The sequence below is a fragment of the Neopelma chrysocephalum genome, unplaced genomic scaffold, assembly GCF_003984885.1.
Source record: "Neopelma chrysocephalum unplaced genomic scaffold, ASM398488v2 Primary Assembly neopelma1_96887, whole genome shotgun sequence".
NCBI classification, from domain to species: Eukaryota; Metazoa; Chordata; class Aves; order Passeriformes; family Pipridae; genus Neopelma; species Neopelma chrysocephalum.
Window position 1 is genome coordinate 636,438 of NW_020925530.1, and position 12,274 is coordinate 648,711.

Here is a 12,274-nt window from a genome sequence, read left to right on the forward strand (position 1 = left end):
AATTCAGAACTCATTTGATGAACAAATTATTCAATTTACTTATCACAGTAGGAACATGGGAATCACAGTGTTCAGCCCGGGCAGGGAAGGGGGTGTGTGTAGGGGGAAGTAAGTAGCACCACAAAGGCTGCTCTGCGACCCGACCGGTCTCTCAGATGCTCCACCGGGCTCTCGGTGGTCGCGGGGGCCACAGCAGAGTCTCGAGGCACGGGAGATCCGGCCGGGGCGGGCAGGCCGGGGCGGGCAGGCCGGGCCCAGGCCCGAACTACATCTCCCGGCAGGGCCGACGGCAAGGTCGGCGGTGAGGCAGGCCAGGCGGGCGGGGCCAGCCGGGCGCCGCGTCACCCCCCGGCCGTCCCGGCCCGTCTCTCTGCAGAGCCGGAGTCTCTTCTCGGGCGGGCGGCGCTCCTGGTGTTCCTCCGCGTACCCCCGCACCTCAGCGCTGCGCCCATGAGCCTCCCGGCGGGGGTCTGATCGCGCCCGGCGTCCCGCACGGTAAGGCCGGGGCGGGGTGGGCATGACACAGCAGAGACGAGGAAGGGGCGGGGGCACGTTCCGTCTTTTGTCTCCCTCGGAAAGAATCAAACCCCCATGCGTAGGTGCGCTCGTAGCTGCGGACAGCCCGGCCGGCCGGGCCTCCGTGGGGCTGGTCGTTTTGCAGATGGAGCCGGTTTCTCGGCTGGTACCGGTCACGGCGGTACCCGGGCGGCCTCGTCCCGGGTGGGTTTCCCCCTCTTCGCTGACAGTCTGTGCGTGGACTTGGAGACCTCCCTCCACTCCAGGATATTTCCTCTCCTGGTTAAGATGAGCGGCGGGCAGGGCGATAACGACGGCGGCGGCGAAGTCTAGGGCCGGATTCGGATACGCTCCCAGCCTCTGGAAGCTTCCTGGCCTCCTCTTCCTCCGGCTCCTCCTGCAAGCCCCCACGGACAAAAAGGAGAGGGAGACCCATTGGGTCCCCATCGCATTGAGCATTGTTCATCGTGGTCCCCGTCGCAGCAAAGCCGACGGCGGTTCCTGCATAACAGTGTCTGCAGACACAAAGTTACCACCTGGTTTAGCCCTGAGCATCTTCACGGGGGGACATTCCCAGTGGAAATGCCGCTGTGTGTTCCCAAGGTGGGAGTATCTCCCACCTCCTGGGAGGTTCTTTCCTTGTCCTTGGTGCAGGGTTGGGTTTGGGTGTAGCAAGCGGGGACTCAGCAGGGACTCAATTTTGTTATTTTATGTTTATCGTTTTCCTGCAGAGTCATTATGACTGCACATCATCTCGGGGGCTGTGGGTGACAGTAGGGGACAACAGATGTGGCAGTGGAGCAGCCAGCAGTTGCGGGACCTTTTTTGCCACAGCTGCTCCCAGTAATGCTGAATGGCTGGAGGCACAGTTTCTGGTTGTCCCTGGCATCCCAATGCCTCAAAACTCAGTCCTTGGAGTTGTTTTTCCATAAAATGAGACTAAGATTCATCTCCTGGGGCTGTTTCATGTGTCAGGCTCCTCTGGAAGGGGTGAGACTCCCACCAGTAAGACCTCACGCTGGATGAGGCAGAAATGACGTTAGATTGGAAAGGGACAGGTGCAGCATGATGTGGATGGCTGGAATGCCCTGGGCCTCTCTGGACACTTGGTGACTCCTCTGAAATAGGATGTTTCCAAGTGTCCATCTGTGCCACCTTCACTCCCGCTTCAATAATCCATGCTACTCTTCCTCCACCACTCAAGCAAGTATAGGATGAAGCTTGAAGTCATGGCCTTGTTAACGGAAATAAAAAAGGTGGGAGGAAGCAGAAGATACACTGAGCTTCCAGGTTGTTTCTCTCAACCTAAAGATACCAAAATAAGGCCAGGTGATTTAATATTCCCTCCTCTCCAAAATCTAGGAAGGCTTCTTGATGGTGGACCATCCTCTGAGCATCCAGATGCTGGCAGGGGGGTGCCATGTAGGACGGAGAGGGAAGCATCCCACTCCCCTTATGGCTTACGTGACCCTGACAAGCAAATATTCACACTTTGTCTCCAGTGAGTGAAAAAAAAATTTTATTGTGTTGATACACATTATGTTTCCCCATAAAGACCGTAAAGACTTTGCTCTGCCATTGCTGATCCTGAGGTCCAAGAGCAAAACCTTGCACTGGATTTTATTCCCTTGAGCCTTGGGTAAAATTTGTAGGTTGTGGTTTCCCCACTTAAGTGTGTTATCTTTGGCAGAGAGACGAGTGGTGTCTGTTTTGGGAAGCTCAGGCTGTGCTTTTATGTGATGCTCTTTCCCTCTGAGCTCTATCTGAGCCCTTCTCATGATGTGGGTACTGCACCTGAGGGCTCTGTGAATTCTAGGTGCTGTGGAATTTGTCCAGCTCTTAGGAAACATTTTTAAAAATCATTTATAAGATCTCAGGTTGATTTTAAAGGAAAGCAGAGGAGCAGCAGTTGGATGCTGCTGGTGAAGGTGATGTGGGGAAGTGACTTGTCTCAGGTGAGCTGGAGGGTAAAGTCTAGCACCCAGGAGCTCCCTGGCTGATGGGAGACTGGAGAAACTGTGGAGATGAATTGAACAGCAGCTCTGCCTTTGCAATGGGATTTGGGAGAGGAGTGAGCTTCCTGGGGGGCTCGTCTGGGTTTGACACCTTAATTTCCATAGCTGAGTCAACCTCATCCACAAATGGGATGGGAGTGGTCTATGCAGGGTTCTTGAGAACCGTGAAAAATAATGTGCAAAGCATGAAAACATACTTGATACTTGTTAGCTCTTGATCCAAACTCTGGAAGGGGAGGGGACAAGGTGCTGAGCTTTATCTTCAGATGTCTCTCTTTTAGCACTCGATCTTGAATGAGAAAAATATTCTTTTTTTGCTCTCTCAGCATCCTCACTTTGGGGTGAAGTGCTCTGTTGAGTTCACTCTACCAGGGTCTCCTGGTGAGGACAAATTTTGCTATGCTGACTCTCCCTTCTCATTTTGGGTCTCTCTCTCTCCTGTTTCCTGTTTTCATCCTTGTCTCAACTTGGTCTTTTCCCAACAGGAGCAGTATGAAATTGTGGTAGTTATCGCTGGTTGAGTTTTTGTCTGCAGGTCTCTGCAGAGCAGCAAGAAAACCCTCCTGGACTTGATTTAATTTCCTGTTTTTGCTGTTCAAGTGAGTCTTTGGGATCCTGTGTATTTGTAAGGAGCTATAGCTAAAAGCATAGCAAGACCCTATGGTTTCTAAGAAAGCTGGGGGCAGCAGATGAGCTATTTCAGGAGCTCTTTGGGGCACATTTAGCATATTGCCTGACTATTTCGATGGAACAATTAAATATTGTTAATGATTTTGCTGTTTTTATGTTTGGCAGAAGTATTAAGACATTTACATTAGTCATGCCATTGTTAAGTTTCAAAGTTAACAGTCTGAGACTCTGTTTGGGGTAACTCATGGTCTTCATAAGGTTGGGAAAAGGACAACTCTTCCTATCTTGAAAATCTGGAAGCATTGAGGCTTCTGGATGAGTAATCTCCATAAATGCCTTGGGATGTTCTTGTGAAACTCCTTGAAGAAGGTGCAGTTCTGCTACCTGAGCATAATTAGTGTATTACCGAGTCATCCAAAATAAAGGGCTACTGTAGCTAATCAATCATTTTCTGTTTGTTTGAGACCCTGGCTATTTTATTTTTATTTATTTATATATGTGTGTGTGCATATATATATATATTAATTTACAACATAGATGCCTTGCTAGTGATGCTAAGAGAAATACTTTTTTCCTCAGTTCACACTGAAATGGGAATGACATTGGATGTTCTCAAAACTTTTGTGCATTTAACCATCAACTTTCCTGCTGAAAAGAGAGGTTCTGTTTCTTCCACATCTACCATGGTTGGTCTTCTGCAATGCAGAGGTACCTCAACAGTGGCCAGGAATGGGGATGGTGTCTCTATCATGAGTGGATTACAGAAAATTTCTTATGGAAAATAATGGATTTTATATCTTTGCTGTTTTGAGTTAGATTTTGGAGACTCCTTTGAGGAAGTCCATGGACCTCTGAGGCTTTAGGGACCACAGGTTGACTAGGAGTGGTCTTGTGCTTACTTCAGAAAAGCCACTGCTCCGGTCTCCTCTCCTACAGAGACAACCCTTGGCCTCCTCTGTCCTCCAGGCATGTAGCAGTTGTGGTACAGGAGAAGAAAAACCTGGTTTCTTAGGTGGTAGGAGAAGCTGTGGTGACACAACTAAACCAAAAAGGGCAGACAAGTCAGAAAGTGTTTAAGTATGTCATTAGGTCACGCAGAAAGAAAATTAGAGAGACGAAAGCACAATTTGAACTTAATCTGGCCACTTCAGTAAAGGATAACAAAAAAAAATAACAAAAGGAGGGACAAGGAAAACCTCAGTTCCTTATCGGATGTGGGGGGAAATATAGTTACCAAAGATGAGGAAAAGGCTGATGTACTTAACACCTTCTTTGCCTCAGTTTTCAACAATAACAGGTTGTCCTCAGGGCAACTGGCCTCCTGAGCTGGTAGCCAAATAACCCCCCTGTAATCCAGGAGGAAGCAGTTAGTGACCTGCTGAGCCACTTAGATCCTCACAAGTCTATGGGACCAGATGGGATCCATCCTAGGGTGATGAGGGAGCTGACGGAAGAGCTCGCCAGGGGACTCTCCATCATTTATCAACAATCCTGGGTAACCGGGGAGGTCCCAGTTGACTGGAAGTTGTCCAGTGTGACGCCCATCCATAAGAAGGGCCAGGAGGAGGATCTGGGAAACTACAGGCCTGTCAGCCTGACCTCAGTGCCCGGCAAGGTTATGGAGCAGATCATCTTGAGTGCGATCACACGGCACCTACAGGACGGCCGGGGGATCAGACCAAGTCAGCATGGATTTAGGAGGGGCAGGTCCTGTCTGACCAATGTGATCTCCTCCTATGACCAGGTGACCCTCCTGGTAGATGAGGGGAAGGCTGTAGATGTAGTCTACCTGGACTTTAGCAAAGCCTTTGACACCGTCTCCCATAGCATACTTCTGGAAAAGCTGGCAGCCCACGGCTTGGACAGGTGCACTCTCTGTTGGGTTAAGAAATGGCTGGATGACTGGGCCCAGAGAGTGGTGGTGAATGGCGCTGCATCCAGTTGGCAGCTGGTCACTAGCGGTGTCCCCCAGGGATCAGTGTTGGGTCCAGTCCTGTTTAATATCTTTATTGATGATCTGGATGAGGGGATCAAGTCTACCATTAGCAAATTTGCAGATGACACCAAGTTGGCACGGAGTGTTGATCTGCTGGAAGGCAGGAGGGCTCTGCAGAGGGACCTGGACAGGTTGGATAGGTGGGCCAAAACTAACGGCATAAGGTTCAACAAGACCAAGTGCTGGGTCTTGCACTTTGGCCACAACAACTCCATGCTTGTTGGGGACAGAGTGGCTGGAGAGCGGCTAGGCAGAAAGGGACCTGGGGTTACTGATTGACAGCAGGCTGAACATGAGCCAGCAGTGTGCCCAGGTGGCCAAGAAGGCCAATATCAGGTCCTGGCCTGTATCAGGAATAGTGTGACCAGCAGGACCAGGGAAATGATTCTTTCCCTGTACTCAGCGCTGGTGAGGCCGCATCTCAAGTACTGTGTCCAGTTCTGGGTCCCTCAGTTCAGGAATGATATTGAGGTGCTGGAGCATGTCCAAAGAAGGGCGACAAGGCTGGTGAAGGGACTGGAGCACAAGTCCTATGAGGAGAGGCTAGGGGAGGTGGGGTTGTTCAGCCTGGAGAAGAGGAGGCTCAGGGGAAACCTTATCACTCTCTACAAGTACCTGAAAGGAGGTTGTAGCCAGGTGTATATCAGTCTCTTCTCCCAGGCAACTAGCAGTAGGACAAGACGGCACAGTCTTAAGCTGTGCCAGGGGAGGTTTAGGTTAGACATTAGGAAGAAGTTCTTTACAGAAAGAGTGATTGGGCTTTGGAATGGGCTGCCCAGGGAGGTGGTGGAGTATTTCATAACGTGCAGCCATTTATCAAGAGCGTCTCCTCTGTGGCCACCAGCACTGGCTCAGCTTCACTTTCTTCCCTAGCATGACTGTGTCCACCCCGCTGCTGGGTGGTGATGGAAGTCATCTGCATCTCTCAGGTGGCAGGATGGAAAGGGTTATGGATGGGATGATGTGTCCATGCTGGGGATGTCCCTGAGATGGGGAGCGGAGGTGGGTGGCTGTGAGGTGTGCCTTATCCCTTGGTGTCACGTCATGCCTGGGTGACCTGAGGACACATGTGGGCGTGCACAAGCTTCTCATTTCTCAACATCAATTTTAATTGGCCTTAATGCAAAAAAAAAACCCAACCAACTTTCCCCCTCTCTCTGGAGCTGACCCAGCTTGATGGGACTGGTTTGTACAGCCTGTGCTGCCCTGGGAAGGCTTCACCTTCTGGAGCAGAAACTACAGGGAGACACACAGCTGACACCAGCTTCCCCAGCCACCTGCGATGGGGAACCATTAACAGGGTTTGTAATTAATTCTGAAAAGCATTTTTGAACTCATGAAATCCTGGAGGAGCTGTGTTGCTTGGTGTGTGCTCACTGGGACCTTGGGAAAAGCTTAGGAGAAGCTGGTGTTCACAACCAAGCTGTTGCCATCCCTCTGCTGCTAGTTGTGTTGGGTTGGTAGCTGGCATGGGAGGTGAGCAGCTGTGTTGCCATGGGAAGGGTGACTTGAGAGGCTGCAGCATAGCAGCACAGCATGCCACAACAGTCCTGGTCTCTGCCCTCAGGCGTGCTGTGCCATGTGGCGGGAATGGCACCCAGTCCATCCCCAAGCTAGTACTGAGAAGATCTTCTGAAGATTTATAGGTACATTCTCAAGTGTTTTGCATTGTTTGATTAAGTCTCACAAGTCTGTCTTTGCAAGCACAATGCTTTCGAGCTAGAACAGAATTGCATTGCAGATGTTTCAGGAGTCTTGGCCATATGTGGTGGGTTGACCTTGGCTGAATGCCAGGTGCCCACCCAGCTGCTCTATCACTCCCCAGCTGCACAGGGGAGAGAGTAAGATGGAAAACAACCCGTGTGTTGGGATAAGGCAGTTTATTAAAGCAAAAGCAAAGCAAAAGTTTGCGCGTGCAAAAGCGAAGCAAAAGATAACACAGTTTATTCTCTACTTCCCATCAGCAGTGATGGTCGGCCACTTCCGAGAAGCAGGGCTTCAGCACACGAAACGGTTTCTCATCAGGCAACCATTGGAGACAATGCCTGTCTTCCTGCTCCTTCCCTTAGCTTTTATATCTGAGCTGACGTCATATGGTATGGAATATCCCTTTGGCCAGTTTGGGTCAACTGGCTTACTTGTGTCCCCTCCCAGGATCTTGCCTTCGATTGAGGAAGGAATGTTACAATGCTGATGCTGTGCTCAGCAGTAACCAAAACACAGGTGTGTTATCAACACCCTTCTAGCTACCAGTGCAAAGCACAGCACTGTGAGGGCTACTATGGGGAAATTAACTCCATCTCTGCCAGACCCAATACACCATCCCAAGCATTGAGCATTCCAGTGGGACTATGGTGTAGTCTAGGTTCAACCAAGCCAACCCAAAGCAGTAGTCTGCAAACACTGATTTGCTTTTGGGTGCTGGCATCTCCCTGCACCACTCACTCAGCCAGAAGCAAACCCACTGGGCTGGAGAGCTCCTGGGTGCCATGTCCAGCTTCAATGAAGCCAGAGGGGATTTTAATAACATGTCAAAAATACCATGTTGGGTGTCTGGGCAAGAGAGGAAAAGAAAACAGAAAGAGTTGTGGTTGTGCTGTGGTTGTCAGCTGGAGTTTAATAACAGAGAAATGTTTTATGTTTAAGGTGGTGTTTGCTTTGCATGGTGAGAGGAGACGGGTGGATACCTGCACCCGTGGGAGCAGTATTCCCTTAAATCAGGGCATATTGGTGATGCAAGGAATGTCTCTTCTCAACTGGGCAAATGCTTTGGAGGCATCTTTGATTGCATTTTTCTCTGGCTCAGGGAGCCAGGCTGGTGATCCTAAAACTTGCAGCAATAATTTTTACAGCTGGAGGTTTTATAGCAGGACATGAAGGCAAGGAGTGCTTTTGGAAATGATTTATTTATTTTTCTTGCCATGTGCATATTTCATAATTGCAAGTGAGTTGGAGTTTTCAGTGTCTTTGGGGTCTCACCGCAATGGCTACAGATGCCAATAAAGGAAGAAGAGGCCATGGATGTGGATGAAGAACTGCAGGGAACCAGCTGTGATGGATAGCTTTCTCTGACAGCTTTTTCCCCTTCTTTTGAGACCAGCAGATTCTTGCATCCTTACTGCAGCTCTTCAATGAAATGCACACTTCTGGAAAGCTCTTCTGGTGAACAGTGAGTTTTCCATCCCTTTCTGCATCCCTGCTCTGTCCATCCCCGTGCAGGCCTAGTGCAGGCAGAGGAGTGTTTTTTCCTGCCTTTGCAGATGCTTGGAGCAGCATCAGTTGTGGGCAGGACATCGTAGCCCTGTGGAGCACTTAGTTGTCAACAGAGCCACAACATCCCTCCCTGACAGGATGCTTTTAACACAGTCACCCCAGGGTGCTGGTCCCTCTCCCTCCCTCCTGGGTTTCGGAGCATCTGCGGAGCACACATCATTTTCTCAGAATTGGCTCTGAAAAAGGATATTTGCATGTTGGTTTTTTTATATATATTTTCAATACATGGGGTGAAAGATTTATTTATTGACTGCAAACAGCCACTTTGAAGCTTCTCCCCTGTTTCTGTGCTTACTTTTTTTTTTTTTTAATTAACAGAAATGAGACTTTTGCACTCAGACTGGCTGTCACTTGCTATTCCTCTGGGGGACTAATTTGAGCCAAATTTGACAGAGGAGTGTAAGTCTCAAAGATAAGAAATTACAGGCTGTAAGAAAGAGGATAGAAAATGGAAATGCAGATTTCATCTTGCCTCCAAGGAGAGTCTGCAGCAATTGTGAACTTAAATATTATCTGTCTGGGCGCAAGTGGATCAGTTAACTCAGAAGTACCTTTTGTAAAACACTACATTTTCTTTAAGGAAATAACCTAAATTGTCTTGAACATGGGGAAGGAGGAGCTGACTGTAGAGATGCTGCCAGGGAGGGTGTGATGAGATGATGCTAGATGACTTTTAAAGGTCCCCTCCAACCCAAACTATTCTATGCTGCCACGCTGTTGTCCCAGGACTTTGTGCTTGTGCATGAAAAGCTGGTGGTTGATTTCTCTCCAGAGTCTCTTGCCTGTACCAGTATCCTGCATTTCAAAAGGGTTGCTTAGCCTTGCTGCATACCTGCTGGGATAGATAATCAGGCATTATATCGTTACTGCTCTTAATAGTGACGTTTCACATGCTACCACGTAGCTCACATAGAGTGTTTGCACACTGAATCATAGAATCTACCGGGTTGGAAAAGACCTCCGAGATCATCAAGTCCAACCCTTGATCCAACACCACCATGGTTACTAGACCATGGCATTAAGTGCCACATCCAGTCTCATCTTAAAAACCTCCAGGGACGGTGAATCCACCACCTCCCTGGGCAGCCCATTCCAATATCTGATTACTCTCTCTGTAAAAAATTTCTTCCTAATATCCAACCTAAACCTCCCCTGGCAGAGTTTAAGACTGTAAGAAGACTGTATAAAATCTGTACTCAAAAGCTTAGCCAGGCTGTGCCCAGGCTTGCTGCAGTTTCCCATCGAGACCAAGGTCTCGACTGGCAGCATCACCTGGAGGAGATGAGGCAGCAGCACAGTGGCTTTTCAGCATCATCCATGGTCCATGAACTTGCCTTGAAGCTGCTGTTAGAAGTGATTGGTGAACCTCCAGTTCCTAAAGGATCCGGGGATGATGCTCTGCCCCTCTCTGCTCCTGACAGCCTTTCCCGTTACAGCTGCATCATAAGGCTGCCTTTTCTATCCCTTGCCCTTTTACTGTCACTATATTCACTTTCAGTTTTTAATTTTTTTTTTTAAACTGTGGATTCCCTTCCTTTTTTGTCAACTTGGAGAATGATTTTCCTTATGCTCTTCTCTATTTAGGGCTGTGGGGGAGAAAGTGACTCAGCCTTTCCCCTGCTCTGGTTTGCACAGTCATCCCTTGATGCCTTAGCCAAGGTTTTCCTTGAACACCTCCAGTTAGGCTTGCTTCATTCAGCAGAAGCCTGTCTGCCTCCTCACTGCACATTTCAGTAGGGAAGGGCATGGTGGGGGAGGATGAGCCATCAGCAGGAGCTTTCCCTGTGCTAGGAGGATAGCAATGCAGTGAGCAGGACACTGCCAGACCTGCAGCATCTCCAGGTCTCCTGCTCTGCTCCTCATCCAGGAGTATGGACATCTGCAGAGAGGCAAGTGAGTCCAGTCAAATGAAATTTTGAGGGTTGAATCTGTTGAATGAGACCCATCCAGTTCAGCCAGATATTTCTAGAGAAGGCTTGGTAGCCTTGCAAGAGGAAGGTTTTACCCCAGAAAACTAGGCCTATTGCTTGTTGTAATAGCCATGTCAATCACATTTCTTCTCCTTCCTCAAGTCCCTTGATCCTTCGCCTGGACCAGCCCATTGCAGCAGGTGGAGCATGGGCACCTGCAGACATCATGTCTTTTCTGTCCAGTTCTGGCTGTTGTGAGACAATACAGGCATTACAGTCAAGTTTTATGGGAAGTGCTTTAAACTTGAGTCATGATAAGGTGGTGGCTGATGTTGTGAAAAAACTTGTAATTGAGGAATTGTAGAAATTTAGCAGCCAAGATGAGTATTTGCATAGAGAAGTAAGGTGTGCTGGGAAGTCTGAAATTCATCATCACCAAGAAAAGCTTCAGTAGCCCAACTTGGGTTTGGCTTGCTTGTGTTCATCTTTTTTTTTTCTTTTAAGAAATCCAACCAAATCATAAACCTGTCAGAGGCCCTTAGTTGTGGTTGTAAAGCATCCAGTGACATGACTCTCAGATCCTTCTAACTGGATGTCAAGAGGTGGATCTGTTGGTGAGTCCTCCCCATCCCTTAATGCTTCTGACCTTTTCCACATGTCTACAAGTGTTACACTGAGCTTGATGGGAAGTGTAAGACAGTAAAGCCTTCCTCTCCTTCTCTCCACAGGCTAATAAGCCTCAGAATATAATTTTCCACTTATTTTGTTAATTCTGTCTGTTTATCCACTTGATTACAGTAGACACATCCATCACATGCTTCCAGCTTCTCTCATCTCATGTCTCTTCCACATCATCCAGTGACATGAATGAAAAGCTGTAGCCTTGTCCTTGCAGCACCTTCACTCAGCTCAGACCGTGTTAGGTCTCTTGTGAGCATTTTTGTCTATTGATTAAAACATTAGGAGGAATGTCAGCTTGGAAGCAATGGGTTTGATTAGACAATTATTTTAACAAAAAAGCAGTGAACTTTGATTAAAAGTGCATGAGGAACTGTAGCCACTGTTTTTTAATGTGCTGGAGGGAGGTTGGAGTACATAGCCAAATAAGAGCATCGGTCGAGAAGCTAATGAGAGATATTTGCAGGCTGAATGTGAACATCATGCATAAGGTCTTCTGCAGGACCTAGGAGTATGGAAAAATGTCTGTGTATATTTAAAGGGGACTGCAGATTTTTTGCTAGTGAACTGTAGTGACTGCAGGAACTTCATGGTTGCATGAGGCATGTAGAGGACAGTTGAGTCTGTAGGATGCTCTTCTTGTGTGAAGATTGGGTTTAACTTGGATCAATCAGTCAGTGAAGTACTGAAAGACTTCATGTATTCATAGAATCATAGAATCCTGGAATGGTTTGGGTTGGAAGGGACCTTCAAGATCATCTAGTTCCAGCCATGGGCAGGGACACCTTTCACTAGACCAGGTTGCTCAAAGCCCCATCCAACCTGGCCTTGAACACTGCCAGGGATGGGGCACAACTTCTCTGGGCAACCTGTGCCAGCGCCTCACCACCCTCATAGTCAAGAATTTCTTCCCAGTATCTTATCTAAACCTGCTCTCTGTCAGTTTGAAACCATTCCTCCTTGTCCTATTGATGCCAATTTTATGCCCCCAAAAAGGCACAGAGAAACTGCTCAGAGTTTTCAGTCTATAAGCAGGAGGTATTTTTATTGCGACGTCGGGGAAACTCCCAACTCACGCTGGACACAGAGTTCCAAAGTGGTAAAGAACAGCTGAACCTTTTATACAATTTTTGCCAAGCAATTGCATCATCATACATGAATATTCATATTATTGCAACATCTAGTTTTAATATTCATAATAGGCGGAGTCGAGGCGGAGTTAGGGGCGCAGTCTTCAATTTGGGGAGAATCCGAGG